This window comes from Hemiscyllium ocellatum, chromosome 20 (genome assembly GCF_020745735.1).
Source record: "Hemiscyllium ocellatum isolate sHemOce1 chromosome 20, sHemOce1.pat.X.cur, whole genome shotgun sequence".
Taxonomy (NCBI): domain Eukaryota; kingdom Metazoa; phylum Chordata; class Chondrichthyes; order Orectolobiformes; family Hemiscylliidae; genus Hemiscyllium; species Hemiscyllium ocellatum.
Window position 1 is genome coordinate 19,589,430 of NC_083420.1, and position 24,991 is coordinate 19,614,420.

At 43.6% G+C, this 24,991-nt stretch overlaps 1 pseudogene; it reads right to left on the bottom strand.

Annotated features, from left to right (window-relative positions):
- Window positions 1–9,294: 9,294 nt before the first annotated feature.
- LOC132825582 (cytochrome P450 2K6-like) overlaps window positions 9,295–24,991 on the bottom strand; it is a 107,644-nt pseudogene continuing 91,947 nt past the window's right edge.

A 24,991-nucleotide genomic window follows, 5' to 3' on the forward strand; every position in this document is an offset into this window, starting at 1 on the left:
TGTCAGAATTTGAGCACAGAGGAGGTTTTACTTGATCGTGAAGGAAAGATAAATGTTACAAGGGTCAGCGTGGATTAGCGAAAGGGGAATCATGCTTAACCAATTTATTGAAATTCTTTGAAGGAACATCATGTACTGTGGATAAGTTGGAGCCTGGAGACATGGATTTCCAGAAGATGTTTGACAGGAAACCACATTAAGGGTTATTGTGCAGAGTAGGAGCTCATAATGCAGGAGGTAACAGAGGATGCGTATGACCAGAGGATGGGCTGGCTGACAGCAAACAGTGAGCATACAGTTTCTTTTCTGTCTAGCAGGATGTGATGAGTGGAGACTGACAGAACACTTTGCTGGACTTCTGTTTTTTTAACAATTTATATCAATGATTTATATAAGAGAAACAAGGACATGTTAGCTAAATTTGCAGATGACAGAAAGATAGGTAAGAACATAAATTCTGAAAATGTAACAGGGAGCTTGCTGATTGGGAACTACAGACAGATATAAATAAGTTGAGTGAGTAGCCAAAAAGTCTGGAAGAAAGAGTACAGTATGACACACTGTGAAGGCATCTTTAAGCAGATGTTCACTCTACCAGGCAGAAAGCGAGTCTGTGTCGCATTCCTCCAAATTGGCTGGTTACGTCATTATCACATTGTGTAAATCAGACTCTTAAAGTGACAGTCCAATGTATCAACATAAATACCATGTCAACGACATTTTACTAGAACTGTCCAGGGCACTGGTTAGACCACACATGGAATATTCTGGTTTGAACTCTTGCTGAGGGAGAGATTCACTTACATTGGAAGCAGTTCAGTGAAGGCTCACTAGGCTGATCCCTGAAAATGAAGGGATTGTCTTGTTCAGAATGTTTGAATCTGAGGTCTCGATGGCACAACTTAATGAGTGAGGACGAGATGTTCATACTGGGGCCAAATAGTTTGAGCTTCAACCTGCAAATCTTTCCAAATTGTGAACAGTTCGTCTCCCATTCTGAGAGATTTCTGGTCAAATATGTTGAGGAAAATCTTTCAATCTTCTACCACCACTGTCCTTCGCTACAGTCTGCAAAATGGGGGTGAAGGTCCACAGTGCCACTCTAACCCCTACTGCATGAGTGAACAGTATGACACCACAACCTCAAAAAAACCTTATTTAAAGCAGAGCTGCAGCCAATGTTTCAGGATAGACCTGACCTACAATGCAGCATTTCCAGCTTCTCAGCATTTGCTGATTGTTAAAACCAACCAACCCCTTTGATCAAATGAAACTCAACAATAGATTTCAATGTTAATACCTGAACTTACTAAAAGGAGACAGTGAATACAAGGATAAAATTGACATTCAAGGCTTGGATGATAAAGAAGTAAATGATACACAATGAACAATGCGACATCTAATTTATTAAGAGCACAGCAACAAGAGTTAATCAATTAATGAATCATATTTTGGGACAACAAAGTTATTTAGCATGGAAAAGATTTGATAGGTTACAAATTCATGAAATATTTAATAACAGATAAAGAAAATCTGCTTCCAGTGGCATCAAGATCATCAATTTAATTAACAAAATGTCCAAGGCTATCTGAGAAAAAAAAGTTAAACAGTGAGTTGTTAAGACTTGGATTTTGCTGCCTTAATCAGAACTTCCAAAAGTATAAATACCCAACTGGGATGAATTCCCTGGGCTAATCATGGAAAGAATATGGATAGCTGCATCAAAGAGTCAGCAAAAAAGCACAATAACCCTCCTTCCACACTTTATTATTCTATGATTTAAATGTGTCTGAAAGACAAAACTGAAAAGTAGACTAAAATATATATAATTATAGAACATAGAACAGTACAGAATGGAACACACCCTTCAGCCCACGATGTTGTGTCGAACATGACATTGAGTTAAACTAATCCCTTCTGTCTGCCAATGGTCCAGAGCCCTGGAGGGATATACTTATTCACGTGCTTATCTAAAATTCCTTTAAACACTACCGTCGTATCTGCCTTCAGGTGGAAGCACGTTCCAGGCACTTGCCTCTCTCCATGTTAAAGACTTGCCCCTCCCATCTCATTTGAACTTTTCCCTCTTACCTGAAACCCACGCCCTGTAGTATTAGATGTTTCAACTCTGGGAAAAAGATCCTGACTAACAACCTTCTATCAGGTCTCCTCTCAGACTCTGCCACTCCAGAGAAAACAATCCCAGTTTGACCAGCCTATCCTTATATACCTCATACCTTCTCTTCCAAGCAGTAGCATGGTAAACCTCTACTGCACCTTCTCCAAAACTTCCACACCCTTTTTGTAGTGTGGTGACCAGAATTGAATGCAGCTTAACCAAATGGATTAAAATCTTACATGAACCGTCAGTATCCACTTTCCCTACCAGAAACTAACCTTGCAAATTATCTAAAATTTTGCAGGCCAGTGCACTGTTGTCAACCCTCAAACTATCTCAAGTCTCCAGGAATTAAAGATGAATCCCCAAAACGATGCCATGTTCAGCTCAGCAAAAATATCACAGGGATATTTTTTAAGATGTGAATTTGCTTGCGGAATTCACATCCAGAACCTCAACCTGAGCTACAAATCTTTTCAAAACTTGCTAGCATGATTTTTTTTTTGAGAAGTTACTATTTATGTAAAGAAACGATAATGGGGGAATAAAAGGCTGACAGTGAAGAATGATCAAACTGTGTAAGAAAGAGGCTGTTCAATAATTGGCTGGGCAGGACACAGGATGGTCGACTGATGGAAGTGACATTAGGCAGAGACTTGAAGTTAAATAATTAAACCTCCAGGAATATGTCCAGAGTTGACAACCTTCATGTTTACTTACAGGGTAATTTGTAGACTGTACAAATGTCTGCTCACCATCATACATTAAGCAAACAGGCATATTGGTGGGGTAGTGGCTAATTTTATTGGGAGGTGCCATTTAAGAATGATTGATGGTAAATGCTTGTGTAATGAAAGCTGTGTTTATAAAGGTCAATGAAATTATGTAATGCATTAGTCACTCAAACTTGGGAATTACACAACTGATTTAGTACCCTCCCATTACTTAATGTCAAACACCCAGCTCTTTAACCTACATAGGTTAGGTTGAGAGAGATATTTTATTCAATATATTCTATGGACAATTAATCAGGGAATCTAACAAATTATTAAACTTAACTTCAAGATTAAGGATTTGATGTCATTTATGTGATGAAAATTGGGGCATAAATCACTGGACAACTTCAGGAAATTCACAGTCATGTTTCTTAATTCACTGATCCTTCTGACTCCTTTGTGATTTGTGACAGAGCTAGTTTGCACAGTGAACATCACATTGTTAAAGTAAATATAATGACGATGACTCAGCCCAATTTGACAGACACTGTGTGAAGAAACAAGGGAACACTTTTATTCAGATGATTAAATGTTTGTGCGGGGGGATCCAAGATGGCGGCGACCCAGCAAGACTGAGTCCACAGTGCTCTACCCAAAACTTGGGAAAAGTGGGCTATCCACCCCCACCACACTCACTAAACCATTTATAATAGTTGTTAACCTTAAATAGTTACCTATTAGTACATTTAAATAGTCTAATACTAGCTGGAAAATGAGTAAAGGGAAGGGAACAGGCGGCTCTAAGAAAGCAGGGACCCCTCCCCCACCCTCTCCCTCTTCAGCTGCAACAAAGGTGTCTTCAGCTACTTCAGGAGATTTACCAATGAAGATGAGCTTTGAGGAGATGTTTGCCAGGTGGGAGGCGAAGATTGATGCTTTTATCGATGAGTCTCGGCAGAGCAGAGAAGCACTATCAGCCGAGCTGCAGAAGCAGGGCAGAGACATTCAGGAATTGGAGTGCCGAGTCAGAGAGGTGGAGTCGAAGGCCGCAGCCTCAGAGACTGGGATAAAATCAACAGCCGACCACATCCGTTTTCTTGAGAATCGAGTCCAGAACCTAGAAAACCACATTGATGACCTCGAAAATCGATGTCGTAGAAAAAATATTCGGTTGTTGGGCCTGCCCGAACAGGAAGAGGGAGGTCAGCTAACAGCATTCTTAGAGCATTGGCTGCCACAACTTTTAAATCTGCATAATGGATCAGGCCAGGTAAGGGTAGAATGGGCCTCCCGGGTCACAGTACGTGGGCCCGGCTCAACCCAGCGCCCACGCCCGGTCCTGTTCCAGCTGCAGAGCTATAGGGAGAGGCAGATGCTCCTGGAAGCCTCAAGAAATCTGGGAAAAGATCCCCAAGCTATGACCCACAAAGGATCCAGGATCATGCTGTTCCAGGACTTCTCCCCAGCTTTGGTCCGAAAGAGGAAGGCATTCGATGAGGCGAAGAAGCGTTTAAGGGACTTAAATATCCAGTACTCCTTACGATATCCAGCGACGCTACGCCTTAGCCACGAAGGATCTATATATAACTTCGGATCACCGGAGAAGGCTAAGGAATTCTTGGACTCTCTTAAATAAACTGTAAGAGATTGTGGACGCTGGTCTGCCTTTCCCATTATTTTGGTTTACATCCCTTCATCTTTTCTTATCTTTCCCCCTATGTGTGTATGTATATATATATATGTTGGGACGTTTGGTTAATGTTGATGGGGAGAGGTGGTTACCTTACTCTATTTTACTTCTGTTTTTAGGAGCGGGGTTGTTTTTCTTTCCCCTGTTATTTTGTGGTATTATATTTAAGTATTACATGTTGAGATTGTAATCTTATAGTTATATATGGTATTAATATTCCCAAATATATTTAGATGTGGGTGTGGGTGGGGGTGGGGTGTTCACTGTTAACTCTAGCTTTATATTATATTTGAATTCTCCTCATTTTATTGAGGAACACCTGGGTCAAGAGTGGGGCACTGGTTGGAAGAGGGTAAGATGGACTGTGGGAGAGGAAGTGACGCTCCCTGGGAACAAGGGAGAAAATCTCCAATTCGAAATGTTTTATATTTTTTATACTTAGAAAGAGTTTTTTGTTATATTGTTTTAAGTGTATCAGAGAATTTTTACTTTTGTAAATCTTGTATGCTCCATGCTCGGGATGTTCTAGATAGGGTTTCCCCTCCCGAGGGGTCTCGGATCTGTCCAGATGATTATGGCTGAACAGTCGGTTAAGTGGTGCACCTGGAATGTCAGGGGGAGTAATTCGCCAGTTAAAAGGAAGAAAATATTATCAAATCTTAAGAAGGAGAGAGTTGATATAGCTCTCCTACAGGAGACACACCTGTCGGATAAAGAACACTTAAAATTACGACAGGGCGGATTTGATCAGGCCTTTTTTTCCTCTTTCAATTCAAAAAGCAGGGGAGTCGTTATCCTTGTCCGGAAGAACTTCCCTTTGAAAATTCTAAATCAGATAAAAGACGAATCTGGACGATATATTTTGATTAAAGCCCTCATAAATGGAGAGGAATATGGGATCTTAAATGTATACTGCCCCCCAGCACACCCCTTTAAATTCATAACGGAAGCTTTTTCAAAACTGATGGCCTTTGGTGCCCGTCATACAATTATAGGGGGAGACTTTAATTGTATTATGGATCCGGAAATAGACAGGATTCCCAAGAGTGCCGCTGGAGTATCTCCCAGATCTAGACAACTGGCGGACCTGAATAAAGAATTAGGATTGGTAGATGTATGGAGATGTCTCCATCCACAGGGTAGAGATTTTTCTTTCTACTCTAATCCACATAAATGTCACACAAGAATTGATATGTTTTTTGCCCCATCGATTTTTCTAAACTCTATAGCAACCTGTAAAATAGGTACTATAGCAATCTCTGACCATGCCGCTGTATACATGGAAACTAAGGTAAAGAACAATGGGACATCTGCTCGGCATTGGCGTATGGACCCCTTCCTGATAAAAGAAAGCAAATTTTTAAAGTACTTCTCCCAAGAACTTAAAACTTTTTTAGAAATTAATACTGGTACGGCTAGCAATCCGTCAATGATGTGGGAGACCATCAAAGCTTATGCACGAGGTTTGATCATCTCCTATTCAGCGACCCAGAGGAAAATGAAGGGAGAGCAACAGCATCTGCTCGAAGCTCGCCTAAAAGCAGCCGAAACAGCATACGCTGATAGACCTTCTATCACAAAATTGCAGAGGATTACAGCTCTTAGGACAGCTTTAAACACCGCGCTTACTCAAACGGCTAAAAGGGAAATATTATTTGCGAAACAAAGATTATATGAATATGGCGACAAACCAGGTAGATACTTAGCATTTCTTGCAAAGAAAAAGAAAGCCCCTCAAACTATTCCGACCATCAAGGAAAGTACAGGTACCCTGACTCATGATCATAAAAAGATCAATGCGACCTTTAAAGAATTTTATTCTGAACTATATAGATCGCAGGATTGTGAAGATAGGATTAGGAGGATGCAGTCATTTTTAAAAAATTTGACCTTCCCGGGCCTGACTCCGGAACAGGTGTTGGCCCTAAATACCCCTTTAACAGTCCAAGAGATACTTGAGGCAATTAGGCAACTTCAGAGCGGAAAAGCACCGGGCCCGGATGGTTTTCAAGCTGAATTCTATAAAGAATTTACAGGAATATTGGTTGACCCACTTATGGATATGTATAATTTTGCGCATAGTCAGGTCTGTCTCCCGCCCATGCTGAAAGAAGCAAATATTTCTCTTATCCTCAAAAAAGGAAAAGACCCAGAAGATTGTGCATCTTACAGACCAATATCCTTACTAAATGTAGACTTTAAAATTCTCTCAAAAATGTTAGCACTAAGACTAGAAAGGGTACTGCCATATATTATAAAGGAGGACCAGACGGGATTTATTAAGGGCCGCAGATCATCCAATAATATCAGAAGGGTCTTGAATATGATCCAAGCCTGTCATCAGGGAAAGATACCAGGAGTAGTAATTTCATTGGATGCGGAAAAGGCATTTGATAGGGTTGAATGGTCATATTTATTTTACACATTGGAAAGGTTTGGCGTTGGACAGGTGTTTACCAAATGGGTTTCAACATTGTATAATGACCCCAAAGCAGCTGTTATTACTAATGGGTTAAGCTCGGATGGCTTCAGTGTGGGTAGGGGCTGCCGTCAAGGATGTCCTCTCTCACCATTGTTGTTTACACTGATAATCGAACCATTAGCAGAAGCCATCCGGACTGATCCTAATATAACGGCCCCGAGGATTGGTACAGGTAAACACAAAATTACCCTCTATGCAGATGACGTTCTCTTATTCCTCAGTAATCCTTTAATGTCAGTGCCTCGTCTAATTCAAGTTATTAATACATTTAGTGCATTCTCAGGCTATAAAATTAATTTTTCAAAATCGGAAGCCATGCCAATGGGTGGTCTGGCTATGATACCCCACTTAATGGACGGATCCCCTTTTCCCTTCTGTTGGTCCCTGGAGGGCTTCTTATATTTAGGTATTTTTATCACGCCAGTATTTGATCAGCTGTATAGGGCTAATTTTGTACAATTAATGGAAAGGATAAGGCAGGACCTCCAGCGATGGAGAGACCTTCCGATTTCCTGGCTAGGGAGAATAGCATTAATTAAAATGAATGTTCTGCCCCGTCTCTTATATCCTATGAGAATGCTCCCGCTGATGCTGCCAAGGCTAGCCCTACGTAAATTATATGGCTGGTTGGGCTCCTTTATTTGGAACCATAGACGGCCCCTTATTAAGCTGAAGAAACTACAGCTTCCACAGGCAAGGGGAGGACTGGACTTCCCAGACTTTAGGAAATATCAGTTAAGCTCCCTACTAAGTTACATAGCTGATTGGGTTTCATCTGATCCACAATCAATTTGGCTGGATATCAAAGCCTCCCAAGTAAAATACCCACTCATTAACCTTTTATTTTCAGATAAGAGGAAAATCATTACAGACCACTGTAAAAATCCCATAATATTAAACACAATTAAGGCCTGGAATATAATGCGGCAAAATGAGGGTAACTCACATAAAACATCCCCCCATGCACCAATAGTAGGCGCATGGGGATTCCAACCGGGGATTACAGATGCCACCTTTAAACTCTGGAGATCCAGGGGCATCTCATGCTTAGGGGACCTATTTAAAGATGGGATCCTGATGTCCTTTGAGCAGCTGCGTCTGAAATTCGGAATACCTAATGGGGATCTCTTTCGATACTTCCAAGTTCGAGATTATATACAGAGGAAGACTACATTAATAGATAGTCTTTATAAATCAGACAGAGAACGTAATGTCTTACGACCAGCGGGGGCATCCTCCGTTAGTACTATATACCATTTGCTACATGATGGAGTCTCAGGAGACATGGATGACCTGCTTAAAACATGGGAGCAGGACTTGGGGCTAGAAATCTCTGAGGATATGTGGAATGACATTTGGGAAAATGCTAGAAGAATTGCTGTCTGTAACAGAACTCAGGCTATCCAACTAAAGATACTTCATAGGGCCCATATAGCTCCAGCTCGACTGGCAAAATTTAAGGCAGGAGCATCTCCAATGTGTCCCAAATGCAAAATAGAGGTGGGTACTCTTGCACATTGTCTGTGGACTTGTCAGAAAATCCGCAGATACTGGACTAAAGTGGCAAATACCCTGACAGAAATTTTAGGAACGGAAATTAGGGTGGACCCTGTATCTCTCCTTTTGGGCTTTTCGAACCTCTCATCTCTGGATATGCATGGGAAGAGACTATTTTCTATTCTCTCTTTCTGTGCAAGGAAAAATATTTTGGTGAACTGGGTGGCTGAGGGCCCCCCTGGACTTTCAAATTGGCACAGATTAATTATGGAATATATCCCCCTTGACTTCCTCACAAATATGGTGCACCGAAAGACTGAATTATTTTATAAAATATGGCAGCCCTTTTTGAATTATATAAATGCAGATATTTCGGCTATCCTAACAAGGGCTTTTATTTAGTGAAGAATTCAGACCGGGCTGCTCCGGGGCCCCTTGGGAGAGGAATCCTGCGCGAATTTTATTATATTTGATGTTTATACATTCCGAGCATGTAAGAGACTTAGGTATACACTCTGGTTAGTTATAGGTTAGATTAGTAGAAAGTTGAGGTTTTTTTTCTTTCTTTTTTTCGTTTTTTTTTTTTCTTTTTTTTGTTTTCTTTCTTTCTCTTTTCTTTGTTAAATTATGACTATTGTATATATGATTTAATTGTACATCAATGTTTGTATTTGAGAGTTTTGTTTATTTTTGTAAATTTGCAAAAATGTTAAATTTCAATAAAAATATCTACAAAAAAAAAATGTTTGTGCGAATGAAAATCACGTAAATCATGAATGAGGTGGCTACATCAGCGACGCACAGCGCACACAGTTTGGTACTTTGGGAACGAAGTAAAACCCACGCCAGACTCGAGTTCCAGTTCATTGACATTCAGTGGGACATGAAACTTAAATTTTTGTATCAGAGTAGTAAAGAAGAGGAACAGCTCCATTTTAGCCAGGGTCTCACCGGCACAAATCCTTCGACCTGCAAAAACACATTTGTAAAAACAGAAGTATCAGAGCGGCTCTTCATCACACAATGGTGTTCACAATATTTTTTATAACAAACAGGATCTTGCTGTTTTATACTGCCTTTTTGGAACAATATCTCTTAATCATTTAGATGCCAATGTTTTCAGGATTGTGAAATTTATCGATGAGATACGTTGCTGACTGTAGCTTGTTGATCCAGCAGCAGGAAGTACAGGAGCGTCGAGCAGGAGGCTGATCACAAGGATACACATTTGGGTGGTTGCTTTACCCAAAACACTAATCGGGTAGTGTCTCCCACCCATCCTCCTCCTCTAACCAAAAACAAAATCCTGTACATCGGTTGGTGAGGTGGTAAGTGCTTTCTTTCATGTTTCACTTTTTTCAGCGGTCTATTTGGGAATTTAGAATAGTGGGAACGGCGGTTAGGGAAGTTGAATGTTCCTCCTGCAGTGTGTGGCAGGTAAGGGTTACCTCCAGTGTCCCTGCTGACTTCATTTGTGGGAAGTGCACCCAATTCCAGCTCCTCGAGAACTGTGTTAGGGAACTGGCGCTGGATGAACTTCGGATCGTTTGGGAGGCTGAGGGGGTTATTGAAAGTTACAGGGAGATAGTTACTCCACAGCCATGTGAAGAAGGTAGATGGGTTACCGTAAGGGGTAGGAAGGGGAACCAGCAGGCAGTGCAGGGATCTCCTGTGGTGGCTCCCTCAAAAACAAGTATAACGTTTTGGATACTTTTGGTGGGAGGGCAACCTACCAGGGCTAAGCAATAGAGCACAGGTCTCTTGCGCAGAGTCTGTCCCTGCTGCTCAGAAAGGAAGGGAGAAGAGGAGCAGAGCTTTAGTAATTGGGAACTCCAAAGCTAGGGGGACAAATAGGAGATTTTATGGGAACGAGAGAGAAACTCATGATCGGTTTGTTGCCTCCCAGGTGCCAGGATTCATGATGTCTCTGATCATGTTTTCAGGATGAGGGGGGAGGGGAGCAGCCCCAAGTTGTGGTCCACAAAGGCACCAACAACATGGTAGGAAGAAAGGTGGGGATCTAAGGCAAAAATTCAGGGAGCTAGGATGGAAGTTTAGAGCTAGAACAAACAAACTTGGAACAAGGAGAGAGTGGAGCTGAACATGTGGCTGCAAGGATGGTGCAGGAGGGAGAGTTTTGGATTCTTGGATAATTGGAGCTCTTTCTGGGAATGATGGGACCTCTACAAACAGAATGGGCTTCACCTGAACCAGAGGGATACCAATATCCTGGTTGGGGAGGAATTTGCTAACGCTCTTCAGGGGGGTTTAAAATAATGCAGCAGGATGATGGATACCTGAATTGTAGCTCCAGTGTGCAGGAGGTTGAGGGTAGTGAGGTCAGGGATAGGTTTACAAGGTCACAAGAGGGCATCAGCAACCAGGATATTTGTTTGAAGTGTGTGTACTTCAATGCCAGGAGCATCCGGAATAAGGTGGGTGAACTTGCAGCATGGGTTGGTACCTGGGATTTCAATGTTGTGGCCATTTCAGAGACATGGCTAGAGGAGGGACAGGAATGGTTGTTGCAGATTCCAGGATTTAGATGTTTCTATAAGAACAGAGATGGTAGTAAAAGAGGGAGTGGTATGGCTTTGTTCAACAAGGGTAGTATTACAGTAGCTGAAAAAACACTTGAGGACTCCTCCACAGAGGTAGTAAGGGCTGAGGTTTGAAACTGGAAAGGAGAGGTCACCCTGTTGGGAGTTTTCTGTAGGCCTCCAAATTGTTCCAGGATGTAGAGGAAAGGATAGCAAAAATGATTCTCAATAGGAGTGAGAGTATCAGGGTAGTTGTTTTGGGAGACTTTAACTTCCCCAATATTGACTGGGAATACTATAGTCCAAGCAATTTAGATTAGATTACTTACAGTGTGGAAACAGGCCCTTTGGCCCAACAAGTCCACACCAACCCGCCGAAGCGCAACCCACCCATACCCCTACATTTACCCCTTACCTAACACTACGGGCAATTTAGCATGGCCAATTCACCTGACCCGCACATCTTTGGACTGTGGGAGGAAACCGGAGCACCCGGAGGAAACCCACGCAGACACGGGGAGAATGTGCAAACTCCACACAGTCAGTCGCCTGAGTCGGGAATTGAACCCGGGTCTCAGGCGCTGTGAGACAGCAGTGCTAACCACTGTGATGGGTCAGTTTTTGTTCAACGTGTGCAGGAGAGTTTTCTGACACAGTATATAGACAGGCTAACAAGGGGCGATGCCATAATGGATTTGGTGCTGGGGAATGAACCCGGCCCGAGATTAGATTTGGAGGTAAGTGAGCACTTTGGTGACAGTGACCATAATTCAGTTACGTTTACAATAGAAATGGGCAGGGTTAGGCAGGGAGGTATATACTGCAGGGAAAGAGGTATAACTGGGGGACAATTATGATGCAATTAGGCAAGATTTAATATGCATAGGATGGAGAAAGAAACTGCAGGGAATGGACACAGTTGAAATGTGGAGCTCATTCAAGGAACAGATACTGCGGGTCCTTGGTAAGTATGTATCTTATCAGGCAGAGTGGAAGTTGTTGAGAGGAGCCATAGTTTATGAAAGAAGTTGGCTGCATTTTGGGAAAGAAAATCTTAGCAGGACTTATACACTTAATGGTAAGGTCCTGGGGAATGTTGCTGAACCAACAGACCTTGGAGTACGGGTTCATAGCTCCTTGAAAGTGGAGTTGCAGGTAGATAGGATAGTGAAGAAGGTGTTTGGTATGCTTTCCTTTATTGGTCAGAGTATTGAGTGCATGAGTTGGAAGGTTATGTTGCAGCTGTACAGGGCATAGGTTACCCACTGTTGGAATATTGCTTGCAATTCTGGTCTCATTCCTATCAGAAGGATGTTGTGAAACTTGGAAGGGTTCAAAAGAGATTTACAAGGATGTTGCCAGGGTTGGAGGATTTGAGCTATAGGAAGAGGTTGAATAGACTGGGGCTGTTTTCCCTGGAGTGTCGGAGGCAGAGTGGTGACCTTATAGAGGTTTATATAATCATGAGGGGCATGGATAATGTAAAGTCTCTTCCCTGGGGACAGGGAGTTCAAAACTAGAAGGCATAGGTTTACGGTGAGGGGGGGGGGAAAAGATATAAAAGGGACCTAAGGGCAACTCTTTCATGCAGAAGCGTGTATGTGTATGGAACAAGCTGCCAGAGGAAGTGGTGAAGGCTCATACAATTGCAACATTTGAAACGCATCTGGATGGGTATACAAATAGAAAAGGTTTGGAGGGACATGGGCCATGTGCTGACAGGTGGGACTAGATTGGGTTGGGATATCTGGTCAGCATGAATGAGTTGGACTGAAGGGTCTGTTTCCATGCTGTATATCTCTATGACTCTAAGTTGAAGCTCTTGTCAACAATAAGAAGTTGGATTGTGTGAGGATGAGGCATGAAGCCTCAGTTAGGGGGCTTGAGTGTTATAGGTTAGCCAGAAAAGATCTAAAGAGATGGCTAAGAAGAGCCAGAAGGGGACATGAAAAGTTGTTGGTGGATCAGATCAAGGCAAACCCCAAGGCCTTCTATAGGTACATCTGGAACAAAAGATTAACAAGCGTAAGATTAGAGCTAATCAAGGATAGGAGTGGAAAGTGGTCTGTGGAATCTGAGGACATGGGGAAACGCTTGATGAATACTTTTTGTCAGTATTCACAGTGGAAATGGTCAATGTTAGTCAGAATGTGGAGATCCAGGCTACAAGGTTAGTTGGGATTGAGGTTGACAAAGAGGAGGTTTCAGCAATTTTGGAAGATCTGAAAATGGTTAAGACCCCTGGGCCGATTGGGTTTATCCTCAGATTCTCGGGGAAGCCAGGGAGGAGAATGCAGAGCCTTTGGCTTCGATCTTTATGTCATCATTGTCAACAGAAATAGTGCCAGAAGACTGGAGGATAGCAAATTTTTTTCCCTTGTTTTAGGAGGGAGTTGGAACAACCTTGGTAAGTATGGGCCAGTGAGCCTTACTTCGGTTGTGGGTAAGGTGTTGGAAAAAGGTTTGAAGAGAGGGGATTTATTATCTGTGGGCGGCACGGTGGCACAGTGGTTAGCACTGCTGCCTCACAGCGCCAGAGACCCGGGTTCATTTCCCGCCTCAGGCGACTGACTGTTGTGTGGAGTTTGCACGTTCTCCCCGTGTCAGCGTGGGTTTCCCCCGGGTGCTCTGGTTTCCTCCCGCAGTCCAAAGATGTGCGAGTCAGGTGAATTGGCCATGCTAAATTGCCTGTAGTGTTAGGTAAATGTAGGGGTATGGGTGGGTTGCACTTCAGCGGGTCAGTGTAGACTTGTTGAGCCGAAGGGCCTGTTTCCACACTGTAAGTAATCTAATCTGGAAAGGAATAATTTGAATCGGGATAGTCAACACAGATTTGTGAAGGGTAGGTTGTGACTCACTAACCTTATTGAGTTGTTTGAGAAGGTGACAAAACAGGTGGATGAAGGCAAAGAGGTTGCTGTGGTGCATATGGACTTCAGGGCATTTGATAAGGTTCCATGCGGTAGGCTATTGCACAAAATACTGTGTTTCGGGATTAAAGGTGATTTAGCGGTTTGGATCAGAAATTGTTTAGCTGAAAGAAGACAGAGGGTGGCGGTTGATGGGAAATATTCATCCTCCACTTCAGTTACCAGTGTTGTGCTGCAAGGATCTGTTTTGGGGCCACTGCTGTTCGTTATTTTTAAAAATGATCTGGATGTGGATGTAGAAGGATGGGTTAGTAAATTTGCAGATGACACTAAAGTAGGCAGAGTTGTGGATAGTGCCAAAGGATGTTGGAGGTTACAGAGGGACACAGGTAAGATGCAGAGATGGGCTGATAAGTGGCAATTGGAGTTTAATGTGGAAAGGTGTGAGGTAGTCCACTTCAGAAGAAATAACAGGAATGCAGAGTACTGGGCTAATGGTAAAATTATTGACAGTGTCGATGAAAAGAGAGATCTCGGTGTCCAGGTGCATAAATCCCTGAAAGTTGCCACACAGGTTGATAGCTTTGTTAAGAAGGCATATATTAAGAAGATGAGTTGGCGTTTATTGGTAGGGGGATGGAGTTTCAGTTCTACAAGACACTGGTAAGGTCGCACCTGCAATATTATGGGCAATTTAGCATGGCCAATCCACCTGACCTGCACAGCTTTGGACAGTGGGTGGAAACTAAGCACACAGAGGAAACCCACACACACGCGGAGAAGGTCACTGGCACTGGGAGACAGCAGTGCTAACCACTGAGCCATTGTGTTGCCCTAACAAAACTAAAATTCCCTCAATGACGCATCACCTAGATCTTACTCTCCCTAGCTGGGGACGGATTATTTCACTCACATATCATTCAAAAATTAATCAGTGATGTTACCTGCAGAGAAAGGCATGAAGGCATCTCTCTTCACAAACTTGCCCTCAGCATTCAGAAAATGAGATGGGTTGAACTCATTTGGTTTCTCCCATTGGGTTTTATCATACAGCACAGAGGACAGCAATGGGATTACATGGGTTCCCTACAAATATTAAAATATTGTATCTGTATAATGTTATTATTAAAATGCAAAGGCATTGTTGAAAATACTTGCACCATTTCTCATTAATAAATGCACTTGAAATTCAGAAATACCATTGACATTCTAATTGTAATCCCTTGAGCATCCTGACTTGAATTGCTCCAGGATTGATGGCTGTGCCTGCAGTGGCCTTAGTCTTCAAGTCTCGTTTCCCCACTCTCCTCCTTTAACAAGTTCCTTAAAACCTGCCTTTTGACTAAGTTTTTGGCTACATGTCTATGTATATCATTTTATGGCTTATAGTGTTAATTATTCTTCAATAACTCTGTGCAGATTTTTGGGTTGCTTTACTACATTTACAAATACAAAGTTGTGATCAAGCCATATCTTTTCAATTATTTCTCCACTCCTTCTCTTTTCCTCCATTACCTGTACATATTGCAACATTAATAAAATACCCAAATGTAGTCAGACATTGCCATATTATTCTAAATAGCGTAACAAATGTAAGTTGGTGAGATTGAATCATTCAGGTACTCATGGTGCACAGTGCATCAGGTTTCAATGTTCCCTTTCTTCCTCCCTATTATCTGTCTATCAGGCCCTGAATGCAGCCAGCCTTTCCTGAGGGTACCTTTGGAATAAAGTATCCTCTGAAGTCTACGTCCACTGCTGTTTCATGTGTTATGCCCAGTGGTACGATGTCCCCAAACCTCTGGATTTCATGGATCACTGCATCAGTGTACGGCATATCTTTCCGATCTTCAACTCTGGGATGTCGTTCCGATCCAATCACTCTGATAATTTCCTCATGAACCTTTCCTGCAATCCGAGCACATTTTTAAAGTGATTGGAAAAACTGCCATGATATTTTCGAACAAGATCAAAATCTCAATCACAATAAAAAAAATTAAGAAATACATCCAACAAGGTCAGCTCCAGAGTGAAATTAATCAGAGTGCTTCTTACTCTGGATCTCTGGATATTTCATCATCAGAAGCATTCCCCAACGAAGAGTGGTTGAGGTGGTCTCCATCCCTGCAGCAAACAGGTTACTAGTTGTGAACATTAAGTTGTCTTCATGGAAGTATGAATTAGGGTTGTCCAATTCCTGAAAGCAAGACAAACAATGCAACAGCTCATAATTGAATTGAAACCTTTACTGTCGGTCCTATGATGCATACTTAACTTCACATAATGATTATTGGGTATTGCAGCTCAGAATAGGGACCAGGAAAACAAGGCTTCTCTATGTTTGCTCCAGCGTAGTACTGAGGGAGGCCAAACTGTCAGAGGTGCAGTCTTTCAGATAAGATGTTATTCTGAGGTGCTGTCTCCTCTCAGATTAATGTATCGAAAATAAATCTTTCTGTTGTGCTTTTCACTTTAACATCAATAACAAGTGCTTTTTGTAGTATAGTATAATGTAGGAAGTGCATGAGTAAAGTCCCACAAACAGCCATGAGGTTCTGACCAGATTTTATTGAACCTGGACAAATCTACATCAGATGGTGACGACAATTCAAAACTGCTTCATCAGCTGTAACATGCTTAGGGTCATCCTGGGATTATGAAAGACAGTGTAATTGTCAGTTCTCTCTTTCTAAAAAGAACAATATTTTTCACACCCTTTACCAAGAATCATATACATTTTGCATCAAAAAAGGAGTCTATTCAGCCCATCAGGCCAATGCTGAACTGAACAAAGTTGACTTTTTTTTCCCTGAAATACATAAGTATAACTTTGGGAAAGTGGCAAAACTCTGAAAAAACAATGGGGTTTTTACCTTCTGTTGTCTGATCATGAACGCATCAATAAAACTTCTCAGGTCATTGCCATCTAGTTTCTGACTATTTTCTTTGAAGAAGCCTTTGAGGAAATTAATAGTCTGTTCTGTATTGGCAAACACTTTATTGTGTTTTCCTGGCAGGAATCTCAGGAGTGGAAATGCATTGTACAGCTACAGAATCAAAATAACACCATGTTATTAAGGTAGATATTGAAACAAACAAATAACCTGCTCACATCAAAGTAATCGCAATTTCAAAATAAGTGTCAGATAAATCTTTTAAAGATTATGAATCTTTGACAAACACAGTGGTTTTTGCATATTGTGAATAATTATAGCTTTTTACTATAATTATCGTCATGCAATGTCTGAAACAGTTGTGTAAACAAATTCAATATCTTTCAAAAGGGAATTGGATAAATACTTCAAAAAATCAGTTTGCTGCATCATGGGAATAAGAAAGGGACTTGGACCAATTGCACAACTCTTTCAAAAGTGTTGGAGAAGGAATACTGGACCAAATGATTGCCTTCTGTGTTGGACAGGCTGCTGTTTCAGTTTCAATGTATAACAGGTATCTTCAGAGACTCAAGAATTTGAGGCAGCTTGATGGGTATTTGACAGGATATTTTCACTTGTCAAAGTATTTAAAACAGAGACTATAAATTTGAAAATAAGACACTTTGAAAAACACAGAGATGGGGACGGATTTGTTCTCTCAAAGTGTCATTAAACATTGGAATCTACTCCCCAGGCCAACATTTATTGAATCTATTCAAAGTGGAGTTGATGGGTATAGTTTCATGAGCAGGTTTACAGTCACAGGAGGCTGTAAACCTTTGTGGATGACATTGGCACACACCTGCCCATCCCCAAACCCGTCCACTCTGTTATGTGTAGGAGGGGCAGGCCGAGTGCAGCCTGCCTATCCTCACACCAATTAAAGGCCCTTAACTGTGCAAGTAATGGCCAATTATATTGCACCACAAATTCAATGAGGCTTCACATACAGACTCCTTCCATTTACTGCAAGTTGCAAATAATGTAATTCAAATGAAAGATGAAACTTACGTGTACCACAGGTGAACCGACAAGTTGAATGTTCTCATTCACTCTCTTTACTAAACTGACAAACTTTTCGTCCTCATAATCAAATCTGTCACCAAAAACTATAGAGCAAATTATATTGGCCACAGCAGAGTTCAGTTGGACAGTTGGATTAAACGGTTGGCCTGCAAAAGAAATTTTAAACATTACACCCAATCGAGTATTGACCCTTTATGTAGTGATTGTAATGATGTTAGCCAGGTGGACCTCAGAATAGGAGCTCCCTGACTGGACTGTTAACTAGAGAGTCCTGGTTGACAGATGTAAACAAGAGTGTAAAAGTGAGCACCGCAGGGAGTGGAGTGTATTATTTCCCCCTCCAACTCTATTTTAATTTAATCCCTGCCCTCTTCTTCACTGTTTGATCACACAGCATTGCCCTTTGAGAAGGGCACTGCTAGTCACTGGCCACTTGGGCGTTTCCATTCTTCCTGGCGGTAGGAAATTGAATGAAGATTTCCACACTTGCTGTTTTTCACTTCTTGTTTCACTGTGACACCTACACACGCACACAACATGGGTGCGGGGGGAAAATAAGCATTACTGGGTGGTAGTGTGGGAGAAAAAGAAAGAGTAATTAAATCAATAAACAGGAACATCAGAAGAAAGAAAAAATAAACAGGAAGGCTAGCCAAGGATGTGGTGTGGACGGGTGTCACATGTCTTTTTTACAGCTATATTGAATCTGTGTTCTATGCACTGTTTCTGATCTGATTACATTGTCTTGCCTGTGTTTGTTACTGTTATCTTTGTGATGAATGGAAGTGGGATTTGAGGTCTCCCTGAAAACTGGTTGAACTGTGTTTTGGAATTTGGCTTTACTGCCCTTTCCCCTGAATATTGTGTCTTTTTGTATGAACTGCTGCTCCCTGTTTATTGTTAACTATATTTTGTACTGTTTAATAAAATTAAAAAAAACAGGAGTGTCAGAGATTCTTCCATTCGGGAGCTTGCTGTGAGAAAGCAGTACAATAGTTAAGTACTATGCATGTTAAAATAAACGGTGATTTGGTGATGGGATACCAATTTCTATGGTGGTATTTCACTTTACAATTGCATTATTCTACACGTAAGACCCTGAAGCATGTTCCCTTGGCTATAGAAAGGAGGTAGATAGGAGATAGCTGTCACTCTCACCAGAATTGAAGACTCCTTCAATATCCAAATTGAGCAGGGCAACCACAGAGCAGTTCACAAATTGAAAGATGGATGAACTAGAAATCTATGAACTAGTTTGTGTATTCAATTACACGTGATCTATATGAATGCACATCAGGGGGAGCATACTACAATAATTACAGTTAGTTTTGGATTGGTCTTACAAAGAGCTTGTTGAAACCCATTGGCCTGAATGGTCCCTTTCTGTGATACAGATTTATGTGATTCTTTACTATACATCTGAAATCATAAATAATGCACACAGAGAAAAGAAACAATGGTAATTCTGTTCAGTAACCTAACACAAACTCACCTTTATAAGCATCAATCATTTTTACCAGAAAATCTGACTCCTCAATTATTTTGTCTTCAATGGTTTTCTTTCCCATTCCAAAATCTCGTAATGTGCTGAGGGTAAATCTTCGCATTTGCTTCCATGACTCCCCGTGACCAAAAATAATACCTTAAATCCGTCAGAAAGAAGCAAACACCATCATCACTCTTGTAATCCTCACTTAAACTGACAACTTTCCTCATAGAATCATGGGCATGACTAATGAGAGAAATAGGACGCAATGAAGTGAAAAAGGTTTGCATTTTTCATTGTGAAATATTTCTATACAGAACACTACTAAAGGTAACACTTCTAGAGGTAGCATCCCAAATGTTTGAGTTACTTTTCAGGTGTACTCACTGTTAGAATATAGTAAATGCACTAACCAATTTACACACAATGAGCTTCCACAAGCTATTTATTTTGGAGATATTAATGGAGGGACAAAGAGGAACATAGCAACATAGGAAGAGGAGAAGGCCATTCAGCCCCTCAAGCCTATCCCATGATTCAATGAGATCCTGGGTGACCTGTGACCAAACTCCATTGCTTAACAAATCACTGACCTCAGATGTAAAATTAACAACTGATCCAGTATCCACTGTCGTTTGTGGAAGAGAGTCCCAAACAACTGCAACCCTCTTGGTGTACAAGTGCTTCCTACCATTTTGCCTGCTTGGTCTGGCCCTGCTTCTCAGACTCTGCTGCTCCTCGTTCTAGAATCCCCAACCAATGGAAACAGTTGGTTTCTGTACCTACTGTTTTTGCTGTTCATAGCCTGTTTCTTTTCCAATTTCTTTTCTTGTTTATACTTTTCCTGTTATAATCTCAAAGACTTCAATCAGATCATCCTTTAAGAGTACATCGGCCTAATTTTTATAATCTTTCCTCATAAATTAACATAATAATAGCTTGGGCATCAGGAAAAGAGTTCTCCTCTTTAAGTAACACTACGTGACATTTTATTCCCACTGAAGAGAGAAGATGGGAAGAATTCCAAGAAGTGTACCTCTGACAATACAGTATTCCTCCACTACCTGGAAATATTAACCTGGAATATATGTTCAAGTCTGGGATGAAACTTGAGCCCACACTATCTGACTCAGAGACAAGAATGCAACTGATTGTGACATTGCTAAGAGTAGATTGTGTGGCAATGCAGTAGGCTCTCTACACTACTTCGAGATGTGTTACACTCAACATGGGATTGATTAATTAACAATCGAACATGAGAATGTTTCATATCACAGCACCAGTATATGTTCAAATGCTTTTAAAAGCATTTTAGTTTGAAAAGTCAAAAAACTGTCAAACATAAAAATATCTGCAATTAACAGATCAAATTAATGTTATCAGTTGATAACTAATTTAAATATAAAGTGTTAGAAGCCTCGAAATTATCGGATATATTAAGATCATATAAATGAAGCATTAGATTGTCTACAAGTAGAGGTCTGTACTGAACACACAGCATAGAAACACATTATTTGAACCAAATGGTGTATGTCAGCATTTGTGCTTTACAGAAATCTCCTCCTATGCATCTTAGCGTCATAAAGACGTTAAGCATGGAAACAGACCCTTTGGTCCAACTCATCCATGCCGACCAGATATCCTAACCTAATCTAGTCCCACTTGCCAGCACTTGGCCATATCCCTTTCAACCCTTCCTATTCATGTACCCATCCAGATGCCTTTTAAATGTTGCAATTGCGCCAGCCTCTACCACTTCCTTTGGCAGCTCATTCCACACATGCACCATCCTCTACATGAAAAAGTTGCCCCTTTTGTCCCCTTTATATATTTCACCTCTCACTCAAAACCTATGCCCTCTAGTTCTGGACTCCCCCACCCCAGTGAAAAGACCTTGTCTATTTATCCTATCTTTGTTGTGGTTCTGTTCGCCAAGCTGGGAATTTGTGTTGCAGACGTTTCTTCCCCTGTCTGCTGGTCAAAGCACAGCAGGCCAGGCAGCATCTCAGGAGTAGAGAATTCGACGTTTCGAGCATAAGCCCTTCATCAGGAATAAGAGAGAGAGCCAAGCAGGCTAAGATAAAAGGTAGGGAGGAGGGACTAGGGGGAGGGGCGATGGAGGTGGGATAGGTGGAAGGAGGTCAAGGTGAGGGTGATAGGCCGGAGTGGGGTGGGGGCGGAGAGGTCAGTAAGGAGATTGCAGGTTAGGAGGGCGGTGCTGAGTTGAGGGAACCGACTGAGACAAGGTGGGGGGAGGGGAAATGAGGAAGCTGGAGAAATCTGAATTCATACCTTGTGGTTGGAGGGTTCCCAGGCGGAAGATGAGGCGCTCCTCCTCCAGCCGTTGTGTTGTTATGTTCTGCCGGTGGAGGAGTCCAAGGACCTGCATGTCCTCGGTGGAGTGGGAGGGAGAGTTGAAGTGTTGAGCCACGGGGTGATTGGGTTGGTTGGTCCGGGCGGCCCGGAGGTGTTCTCTGAAGCGTTCCGCAAGTAAGCGGCCTGTCTCACCAATATAGAGGAGGCCACATCGGGTGCAGCGGATGCAATAGATGATGTGTGTGGAGGTACAGGTGAACTTATGGCGGATATGGAAGGATCCCTTGGGGCCTTGGAGGGAAGTGAGTGTGGAGGTGTGGGCGCAAGTTTTACATTTCCTGCGGTTGCAGGGGAAGGTGCCGGGGGTGGAGGTTGGGTTGGTTGGGGGTGTGGATCTGACGAGGGAGTCACGAAGGGAGTGGTCCTTGCGGAACGCTGATAAGGGAGGGGAGGGAAATATATCCTTGGTGGTGGGGTCTGTTTGGAGGTGGCGGAAATGGCGGCGGATGATACGTTGTATGCGGAGGTTGGTGGGGTGGTAGGTGAGAACCAGTGGGGTTCTGTCTTGGTGGCGGTTGGAGGAGCAGGGCTCAAGGGCGGAGGAGCGGGAAGTGGAGGAGATGCGGTGGAGGGCATCGTCGATCACGTCTGGGGGGAATCTGCGGTCCTTGAAGAAGGAGGCCATCTGGGCTGTGCGGTGTTGGAATTGGTCCTCCTGGGAGCAGATGCGGCGGAGACGAAGGAATTGGGAATATGGGATGGCGTTTTTACAGGGGGCAGGGTGGGAGGAGGTGTAGTCCAGGTAGCTGTGGGAGTCAGTCGGTTTATAATAGATGTCTGTGTTGAGTCGGTCGCCCGAGATAGAAATGGAAAGGTCTAGGAAGGGGAGGGAGGAGTCTGAGACAGTCCAGGTGAATTTCAGGTCGGGATGGAAGGTGTTAGTAAAGTTGATGAACTGTTCAACCTCCTCGTGGGAGCACGAGGCAGCGCCGATACAGTCATCGATGTAGCGGAGGAAAAGGTGGGGGGTGGTACCAGTGTAGTTGCGGAAGATGGACTGTTCCACATATCCTACGAAGAGGCAGGCATAGCTGGGGCCCATGCGGGTGCCCATGGCAACTCCTTTAGTTTGGAGGAAGTGGGAGGATTGAAAAGAGAAGTTATTCAGGGTGCGGACCAGTTCAGTCAGTCGAAGGAGGGTGTCAGTGGAAGGGTACTGGTTGGTGCGGCGGGAAAGGAAGAAGCGGAGGGCTTTGAGTCCTTCGTGCTGGGGGATGGAGGTGTACAGGGACTGGATGTCCATTGTGAAAATAAGGCGTTGGGGACCGGGGAAGCGAAAATCCTGGAGGAGGTGGAGGGCGTGGGTGGTGTCCCGAACGTAGGTGGGGAGTTCTTGGACTAAAGGGGACAGGACCGTGTCGAGGTATTGGGAGATGAGTTCGGTGGGGCAGGAGCAGGCTGAGACAATGGGTCGGCCGGGGCAGGCAGGTTTGTGGATTTTGGGCAGGAGGTAGAAACGGGCGGTGCGGGGTTGTGGGACTATGAGGTTGGAGACGGTGGATGGGAGATCCCCTGAGGTGATGAGGCCCTGGATGGTCTGGGAGATGATGGTTTGGTGGTGGGAGGTGGGGTCGTGGTCAAGGGGGCGATAAGAGGAGGCGTCTGCGAGCTGGCGTTTGGCTTCAGCGGTATACAGGTCAGTGCGCCAAACTACCACCGCGCCTCCCTTGTCTGCGGGTTTGATGGTGAGGTTGGGATTGGAGCGGAGGGAGTGGAGGGCTGCACGTTCTGAGGGTGAGAGGTTGGAGTGGGTGAGAGGGGTGGACAGGTTGAGTCGGTTAATGTCGCGGCGGCAATTGGCTATAAAGAGGTCGAGGGCGGGTAGGAGGCCAGCACAGGGTGTCCAGGTGGATGGGGTGCGTTGGAGGCGGGAGAAGGGGTCGTCAGAGGGTGGGCGGGAGTCTTGGTTGTGAAAGTAGGCACGGAGGCGAAGGCGGCGGAAGAATTGTTCAATATCTCGCCGCGTGTTGAACTCATTAATCCGAGGGCGTAGGGGAATGAAGGTGAGGCCCCTGCTGAGGACTGATCTTTCATCCTCAGAGAGGGGGAGATCTGGAGGGATGGTGAAAATCCGGCAAGGCTGGGAGCTAGGACCTGCTGTGGGACTGGAGCTGGGGCTGGGGGCGGGGTTAGGGGCGGGGACAGAGATCGAAGTAGGGGCGGAGTTAGACCTGGTGACGTTGCTCGATGTGGGGGCGGGGTCATGCGTCGTGACGGAAATAAGCGTGGGGGCGGGGTTACGTGAAGTGACGAAAGACGGCGTGGGGGCGGGGTTATGTGTGGTGACGAAGGTTTGCGTGGGGGCGGGGTTACGCATACTGACGAAAGACGGCGTGGGGGCGGGGAAACCTGAGGATTTGTGCTCCTGCAGGTTAGTGATGTCAGTGGGGGCGGAAGTGGCTGCGCCGACGGCAACCTGAGGGGCGGAAATGGTTGCGGCGACGGAGGAGTGGTGGTCATTCCCGTGGGTTGCGGGTCCGTCGGCGATCGTGGAAGCGGTTGTGTGTGTGGTGGTCACCGGGGCAGTTGTTGTGTGTGGTGGTCACCGGGGCAGTTGTTGTGTGTGGTGGTCACCGGGGCAGTTGTTGAAGGGCTTATGCTCGAAACGTCGAATTCCCTATTCCTGAGATGCTGCCTGGCCTGCTGTGCTTTGACCAGCAACACATTTGCAGCTGTGATCTCCAGCATCTGCAGACCTCATTTTTTACTGTAAATTTCCCACCCACCACCTCCTCCTCTACCTCGTGACACCCTTGAACGATCTTGGTATTGCTGACTCTGTTGGGAAAATGAGGCAAAGTCAACAAAAAGGAAATTTACAATGCAGAGAGAAACTAAAGTCCCGTTCTCCGAACATGGTGTGAACAGCGAGGCAACTCTCGCTAGTGAGAAAGAAGAGGTTTGTTAATATCGATTTTCACGCTTTTTAAATAAAACAAAATCCCCCTGTGGGAAGTGGGTGCTGCTGGCTGACCAGCATTGATACCCCTTCCCACTTGCTCTTGAGAAGGTGGTGGTGAGTTGCTTTTTGGAACCACTGCAGTCCAGATGCTGTAGATAGGCTGACAATGCCCTGAGGGAGGGTTTTGACCAAGCCTCAGTGAAGGAACAGCAAAGTATTTCTAAGTGAGTGGCATGGAAGGAACTTGCAGGTGGTGGTGTTCCCATTGGAGCTGCATTCATCCAGACAAGTGGGGAGTATTCCAACACACTCCTAACTTGTGCGTTATGGACGGTGGACAGGCTTTGGGGA